The sequence below is a fragment of the Capra hircus genome, chromosome 15, assembly GCF_001704415.2.
Source record: "Capra hircus breed San Clemente chromosome 15, ASM170441v1, whole genome shotgun sequence".
Lineage (NCBI taxonomy): Eukaryota > Metazoa > Chordata > Mammalia > Artiodactyla > Bovidae > Capra > Capra hircus.
The window spans coordinates 71,553,137-71,561,356 of NC_030822.1; positions in this window are offsets into that span (position 1 = coordinate 71,553,137).

Genomic DNA, 8,220 nt, shown 5'->3' on the forward strand with positions numbered 1-8,220 from the left:
TTTGTTACTCTCTCATATACAACAGTTCAGTTCAGTTCAGTTCAGTCACTCAGTCGTGTCCAACTCTTTGTGACCCCATGAATCGCAGCATGCCAGGCCTCTCTGTCCATCACCAACTCCCGGAGTTCACACAGACTCACGTCCACTGAGTCCGTGATGCCATCCAGCCATCTCATCCTCGGTCGTCCCCTCTCCTACTGCCTCCAATCCCTCCCAGCATCAGAGTCTTTTCCAATGAGTCAACTCTTCACATGAGGTGGCCACAGTACTGGAGTTTCACCTTTAGCATCATTCCGTCCAAAGAAATCTCAGGGTTGATCTCCTTCAGAATGGACTGCTTGGACCTCCTTACAGTCCAAGGGACTCTCAAGAGTCTTCTCCAAAACCACAGTTCAAAAGCATCAATTTTTCAGTGCTTAGCCTTCTTCACAGCCCAACTCTCACATCCATACATGACCACAGGAAAAACCATAGCCTTGACTAGACGGACCTTAGTCGGCAAAGTCATGTCTCTGCTTTTGAATATGCTACCTAGGTTGGTTATAACTTTTTTTCCAAGGAGTAAGTGTCTTTTAATTTCATGGCTTCAGTCACCATCTGCAGTGATTTTAGAGCCCCCAAAATAAAGTCTGACACTGTTTCCCCTGTTTCCTCATCTATTTCCCATGAAGTGATGGGTCCGGATGCCATGATCTTCATTTTCTGAATGTTGAGCTTTAAGCCAACTTTTTCACTCTTCTCTTTCACTTTCATTAAGAGGCTTTTTAGCTCCTCTTCACTTTCTGCCATAAGGGTGGTGTCATCTGCATATCTGACCTTATTGATATTGCCCCCTGCAATCTTGATTCCAGCTGTGTTTCTTCCAGCCCAGCGTTTCTCATGATGTACTCTGCATATAAGTTAAATAAGCAGGGTGACAATATACAACAGGTTACTTCAAAATTCTTCTCTTCTTTATATTATTTACTCCAAATAGCTAAGCTAGTATTTTCTATTTTCCCTTAGATGATATCCTGTTTTATATATGTCTAAGCTTAAAAGATCATCTCCTCTATGATTTTTTCAACAACTCTCTTGCAACAACTCTCTATTCAAATTGTTGCATTTATTTTTAACATTTTACTTTCTATATTTGTATTGACATTATTTGATAAATGTTTCCTTCTTTATCGGTTGAATAAGTGAAATGAATAGTTTTTAGTATATAACTCTGTACCTTTATTTTATTTCTCAGTGTATGGTACATAGTAGTGAATAAATGGATCAAATTATCAATCCAAGTGGACAGACAAAGCCCCAGAATTTCTAATGGTATTCACTTATGAACAGAAAGTAGGAAGATAATTAGCAATATAATTATGAATGATGAAATCTGTGCAGTTTTTAAGCAGTCATTCTTTGCTTTATTAAACTTGATAAAATATAGCTGCAAGCTAAAGTACAGAGAGATTTTTAGAACAGCTTAATCAGGTCTGATAGAAAAAGTCAACTAACCATGTTTGTGCATAGAAAAAGTTTGCACAGATAAAGTTAAGCTAAAAATGAACAAACAGAACAAAACATCCAAACATACAAAACCAAAGGTTTGAAGTTATGCCCCTATTTTTATTATAATTGAATATCAGTTGAAAGCAGCTTATTAACTCATATGCTAGTTTTTCATATATTATATTTCTGTTTGACTATGGAATTTTCCAATACAAAATAACACAGGCAGTTTTGAGTAGAAGTACGTGAACTGATAAAATTTGACCCATATTTGCAGTATGGTAACATGCATGTCCAAATTGAATCTTAGATATATAGTATCTCTAAAACTAATGTCCAAACTACTCTTTCCTGTAGTGAGTTGACACTTATTTAAGCACTCAAATAAAAATATTGCATATATATGAGTTAGTATACTGTATTGGTGTTTTTCTTTCTGGCTTATTTCACTCTGTATAATAGGCTCCAGTTTCATCCACCACATTAGAATATGCCAGTCCAGGTTGAATGCATGATACTGGGTGCTTAGGGCTGGTGCACTGAGACTACCCAGAGGGATGGTATGGGGAGAGTGGAGGGAGGGGGGTTTAGGATGAGGAACACCTGTATACCTGTGGCGGATTCACGTTGATGTATGGCAAAACCAATACAATATTGTAAATATTTAACCTCCAATTAAAATAAATTTATATTTAAAATTATATATATATTGCATAGCTTCCAAGGAAACCACTTGTTAAAGAAAAACTCCTGAGAGGGAGGCTAGGGATGCTAAATGGAATAATGAGGAAACTACATGGTCAAGGAAAGGTAAAGGCTAGAGATTTACGCACATGATATCAATGAAGCTTAATCTAGTCCCTGTACCCTGCAAGTGAATTAAATCTCAGAGACAGAATTTTGGGTCAAGGAGAAAAGAACAGCTTTATAGCTTGGCCAGGCAGAGAGCCACAATGGGTTAATTCTCTCAGCATTTCTGCCCCAATCTGGAGGAAGTAGGGAGATGTTTTATATTACATAACATAGAGGTTCAAAGAGGACATTATTCAGCTTGTGGATATTCTTCTGATTGGTGTTAAGGTAAGTGGGAGGAGTCAGCATCATTCACCAACTAGTCTGGTATCTAAGTGCTTATACACAGCATACGGGTATTAACCACTAACTTCTCCCACGTGGTAGGATTTCAGTATCTGCAAAATAGCTCAATGATATTTTTGTGTGTATGCCTTGATGAGGAACCAGGACCTTGCCACAAAGCTGCACTATTGTTTTCTTTATGGTTATTCCCTAGTCTTGCATCTCCTCCCTTCTCTAACTAACCTTTGGAACCTACCCTTTTGAACTCAGGGAACACCCTGGAAGCTAAATGGAGCCATTTCTTGTAATCTAAGAAATGAGAGACACAGGAACACTTTTATACACAGGAACTCCACTGAGCCTTGCTTGATATCAGCAACTATGCTAACTTTAAATATTTTTAAATTCATGGGTAACCATGAACTAAGCTTTTGAAGCATGGTTTCTTTGATACACTCTTAACTCGAAGTATGCATGTCTCTTACACTGAAGTAGGGAAAGCAGGAAAAGATATCACAGGGTATTTGCAAGAAGGGGAAATATCTGAATGTTGTATTTCGTACCAAATGAACCATCTTACAATTGTCACCCAGTTGCCCATGGCAAGAGCCAAAGGCCATCTCTGGTACTCCAGTAATCTGTTTATTATTGTTATCTATTGGACCATAGGTAATACCGTTTGTTAGTCCTTTAAGCATTTCCAAAGAAGTAATTGCTAGCCAAAGAAACTTGACATAAAAGATACCTTCAAAGTATTAGTAATGCCAAATTTCACAACCTAAGATCACATAAATTTCCCAAACAATGATGTGTATAGATAAAGGCATGCTATCTGCTGCTGCTGCTAAGTCGCTTCAGTCATGTCTGACTCTGTGCAACCCCATAGAAGGCAGCCCAGCAGGCTCCCCCATCCCTAGGATTCTCCAGGCAAGAACACTGGAGTGGGTTTCCATTTCCTTATCCAATGCATGAAAGTAAAAACTGAAAGTGAAGTCACTCAGTCATGTCTGACTCTTTGCCACCCCACCACTCTAGCCTACCAGGCTCCTCCATCCATGGGATTTTCCAGGCAAGAGTACTGGAGCGGGGTGTTATTGCCTTCTCCAAAAGGCATGCTATATATAAAGTTAAAGGCAAAGGAGAAAAGTAAAGCTATACTCATTGGAATGCAGAGTTCCAAAGAATAGCAAGCAGAGATAAAGCTTTCCTCAGTGACCAGTGCAAGAAATAGAGAGAAAAAAAAACAGAATGGAAAGACTAGAGATCTCTTCAAGAAAATTAGAAATATCAAGGGAACAGTTAATGCAAAGATGGGCTCAATAAAGGACAGAAATGGCATGGACCAAAGAGAAGCAGAAGATATTAAGAAGAGATGGAAGAATGCATAGAAGAATTATAGAACAATAACAACAAAAAATCTTCAAGAACCAGATAACCATGATGGTGTGATTACTTACCTAGAGCCAGACATCCTGGAATGTATGTCAAGTAGGCCTTAGGAAGCATAACAAACAGCAAAGCTAGTGGACATGATGGAATTTTAGTTGAGCCATTTTAAATTTTAAAAAAATGATGCTGTGAAAGTGCTGCACTCAGTATGCCAGCAAATTTGGAAAACTCAGCAGTGGCCAATGGCCACAGGACTGCAAAACATCAGTTTTCATTCCAATCCCAAACAAGGGTAATGCCAAAGAATGTTCAAACTACTGCACAATTGCATTCATCTCACATGATAGTAAAGTAAGGCTCAAAATTTTCCAATCCAGGCTTCAACAATACATGAAGCATGAACTTCCAGTGTTCAAGCTGGATTTAGAAAAGGCAGAAGAATCAGAGACCAAATTGCTAGCATCCCTTGGACCATTGAAAATGCAAGAGAATATCAGAAAAATGTCTACTTCTGCTTCATTGATTACACCAAATTATTTGACTGTGTAGGTCAATTCTTCAAGAGATGGTAATACCAGACCACCTTACCTACTTCCTGAGAAATCTGTATGCAGGTCAAGAAGCAACTGTTAGAACCGGACTGCTTCAAAATTGGGAAAGGAGTATGTAAAAGCTGTTTATTGTCACCCTGCTTATTTAACTTATATGCAGAGAACATCATGTGAAATGCTGTGCAGGATGAAGCACAAGCTGGAATCAAGACTGTCAGGAGAAATATCAGTTACATCAGATATGCAGAACACAGTAACCTTATTGCAGAAAGCAAAGAAAAACTAAAGAGTTTCTTGATGAATGTGAAAGAGTAGAGTGAAAAAGTTGGTTTAAACTAAAAAAAAAAAAAAAAAAAAAAAAAAACCCTCAACATTCAGAAAACTAAGATTATGGCATCCAGTCCAGTCACTTTATGGCAAATAGTTGGGGAAACAATGGAAACAGTGAGATATTTTATTTTTGTGAGTTCCTAAATCACTGTACATGGAGACTGCAGCCATGAAATTAAAAGATTCTTGCACCTTGGAAGACAAACTATGACCAAACTAGATACTGTTTTAAAAAGCAGAGGCATCACCTTGCCAATAAAGGTCCATCTAGCCAAAGCTATGGTTTTTCCAGTAGTCATGTATGGATGTGAAATTTGGACCATAAAGAAAGCTGAGCACTGAAGAATTGATGCTTTTGAACTGTGGTGTTGGAAAAGACTCTCGAGAGCCCCTTGGACTACAAGGACATCCGATCAGTCCATCCTAAAGGAAATCAGTCCTGAATAGCCATTGGAAGTACTGATGGTGAAGCTGAAACTATAAAACTTTGGCCACCTGATATGAAGAACTGCCTTATTTGAAAAGACCCTGATACTGGGAAAAATTGAGGGCAGGAGGAGAAGGGACAACAGAGGATGAGACTGTTTAATGGCATCACTGGCTAGAACGACATGAGTTTGAATAAGATGCAGCAATGAATTGATGATCAGCAAAGAAGTCTGGCATGATGTAGTCTATATGGTGGCAAAGAGCTGGACATGACTGAGCAACTCAACCAACCAAACCTTATATATATATATATGACTAACTTTAACTTTTCATTACATTTATATTATATATATATATATATGATAAGTTGAGTGATTCAGTCATGTCTACCTCTTTGCCACCCTATTGACTACACAGTCCGTGGAATTCTCCAGACCAGAATACCTGAGTGAGTAGCTCTTGCCTGCTGTAGGGCACCTTCCCAACCCTGGGACTGAATTTGGGTCTCCTGTACTGCTAGGGGAGACTTTACCAAATGACTTCTTCCCTGGTGGCTCAGAGGTTAAAGCATCTGCCTCCAATGTGGGAAACCCGGGTTTGATCCCTGGGTCGGGAAGATCCCCTGGAGAAGGAAATGGAAACCCACTCCAGTATCCTTGCCTGGAGAATCCCATGGACAGGCGAGCTTGGTAGGCTACAGTCCATGGGGTCACAAAGAGTCGGACACGACTGAGTGACTTCACTTCACTTCATGTATATGTATATGGTGATGGTGGTGATGGTGAAGTCGCTCAGTCATGTCCGACTGTTTGTGACCCCGTGGACTGTAGCCTACCAGGCTCCTCCATCCATGGGATTCTCTAGGCAAGAATACTGGAGTGGGTTGCCATTTCCTTCTCCAATATGTATGTATGTATCAGTTCAATCCCTCAGTTGTGTCCGATTCTTTGTGACCCCATAGACTACAGCACACCAGACCTCCCTGTCCATTACCAACTCCTGGAGCTTACCCAAACTCACTACCATTGAGTCAGTGATGCCATCCAACCATCTCATCATCTGTTGTCCCCTTCTCTTCCTGCCTTCAATCTTTCCGAGCATCAGGGTCCTTTCAAATGAGCGAGCTCTTCGCATGAGGGTGGCCAAACTATTGGAGTTTCAGCTTCAACATCAGTCCTCACAGTGAACACTCAGGACTGATCTCCCTTAGGATGGACTCGTTGGATGTCCTTGCAGCCCAAGGGACTCTCAAGAGTTTTCTCCAACACTACAGCTCAAAAGCATCAATACTTCGGGGCTAAGTTTTCTTTATAGTCCAACTTACATTCATACCTAAATACTGGAAAAACAATAGCCTTAACTAGAGAGATCTCTGTTGGCAAAGTAATGTCTCTGTTTTTAATATGCTCTCTAAATTAGTCATAACTTTCCTTCCAAGGAGTAAGCATCTTTTAATTTCATGGCTGCAATCACCATCTGCAGTGATTTTGGAGCCCAAAATAATAAAGGCTGCCACTGTTTCTACTGTTTCTCCATCTATTTGTGCTGAAGTGATGGGACCAGATGCCGTGATTTTAATTTTATGAATGTTGAGCTTTAAGCCAGATTTTTCACTCTCCTCTCTCTCTCACTTTTATCAAAAGGCTCTTTAGTTCTTCTTCACTTTCTGGCATAAAGGTTGTATCATCTACATATCTAAGGTAATTGATATTTCTACCAGCAGTCTTAATTCCGCATGTGCTTCATCCAGCCCATTGTTTCTCATGATGTACTCTGCATATAAGTTAAATAAGCAGGGTACAATATACAGCCTTGACCTATTTGGAACCAGTCTGTTGTCCAGTGTCCAGATCTAATGTTGCTTCCTGACCTGCATACAGATTTCACAAGAGGCAGGTCAGGTGGTCAGGTATTCCCATCTCTTTCAGAATTTTCCACAGTTTATTGTGATCCACACAGTCAAAGGCTTTGGCATAGTCAATAAAGCAAAAATAGATGTTTCTCTGGAACTCTCTTGCTTTTTCAATGATCCAGTGGATGTTAGCAATTTGATCTCTGGTTCCTCTGCCATTTGTGAAGCCAGCTAGAATATCTGGAAGTTCATGGTTCATGTATTGCTGAAGCTGGGCTTGGAGATTTGAGCATTAGTTTACTAGAGTGTGAGATGCGTGCAACTGTGCAATAGTTTGAGCATTCTTTGGCATTGCCTTTCTTTGAGATTGGAATGAAAACTGACCTTTTCTAGTCCTGTGGCCATTGCTGAGTTTTTCAAATTTGCTCTCATATTGAGTACAGCAGTTTCACCACATCATCTTTTAGGATTTGAAATAGCTCAACTGGAATTCCATCACCTCCGCTAGCTTTGTTCATAGTGATGCTTCCTAAGGCCCACTTGACTTCACATTCTAGGATGTATGGTTCTAGGTGAGTGATTACACCATTGTGCTTATCTGGGTCGTGAAAATCTTTTTTGTGCAGTTCTTCTGTGTATTCTTGACACCCCTTCTTAATATCTTCTGCTTCGCCTAGGTCAATACAATTTCTGTCCTTTATTGAGCCCTATCTTTGCATGAAATATTCCCTTCATATCTCTAATTTTTTTGAAGAGATCTCTAGTCTTTCCCATTCTGTTGTTTTCCTCTATTTCTCTGCACTGATCACTGAAGAAGGTTTTGTTTTCTCTCCTTGCAATTCCCTGGAACTTTGCATTCAAATGGGTATATCTTTCCTTTTCTCCTTTGCTTTTCTTCTTTTCAAGCTATTTGTTAGGCCTACTCAGAGAGCCATTTTACTTTTTTTTACTTTTTTTTTCCCTTGAGGATGGTCTTGATCCCTGTCACCTGTAAAATGTCTTGAACCTCCATTCATAGTTCATCAGGCACTCAATCAGATCTACTCTGTTAAATCTATTTCTCATTTCCATTGTATAATCGTAAGGGATTTGATTTAGGTCATA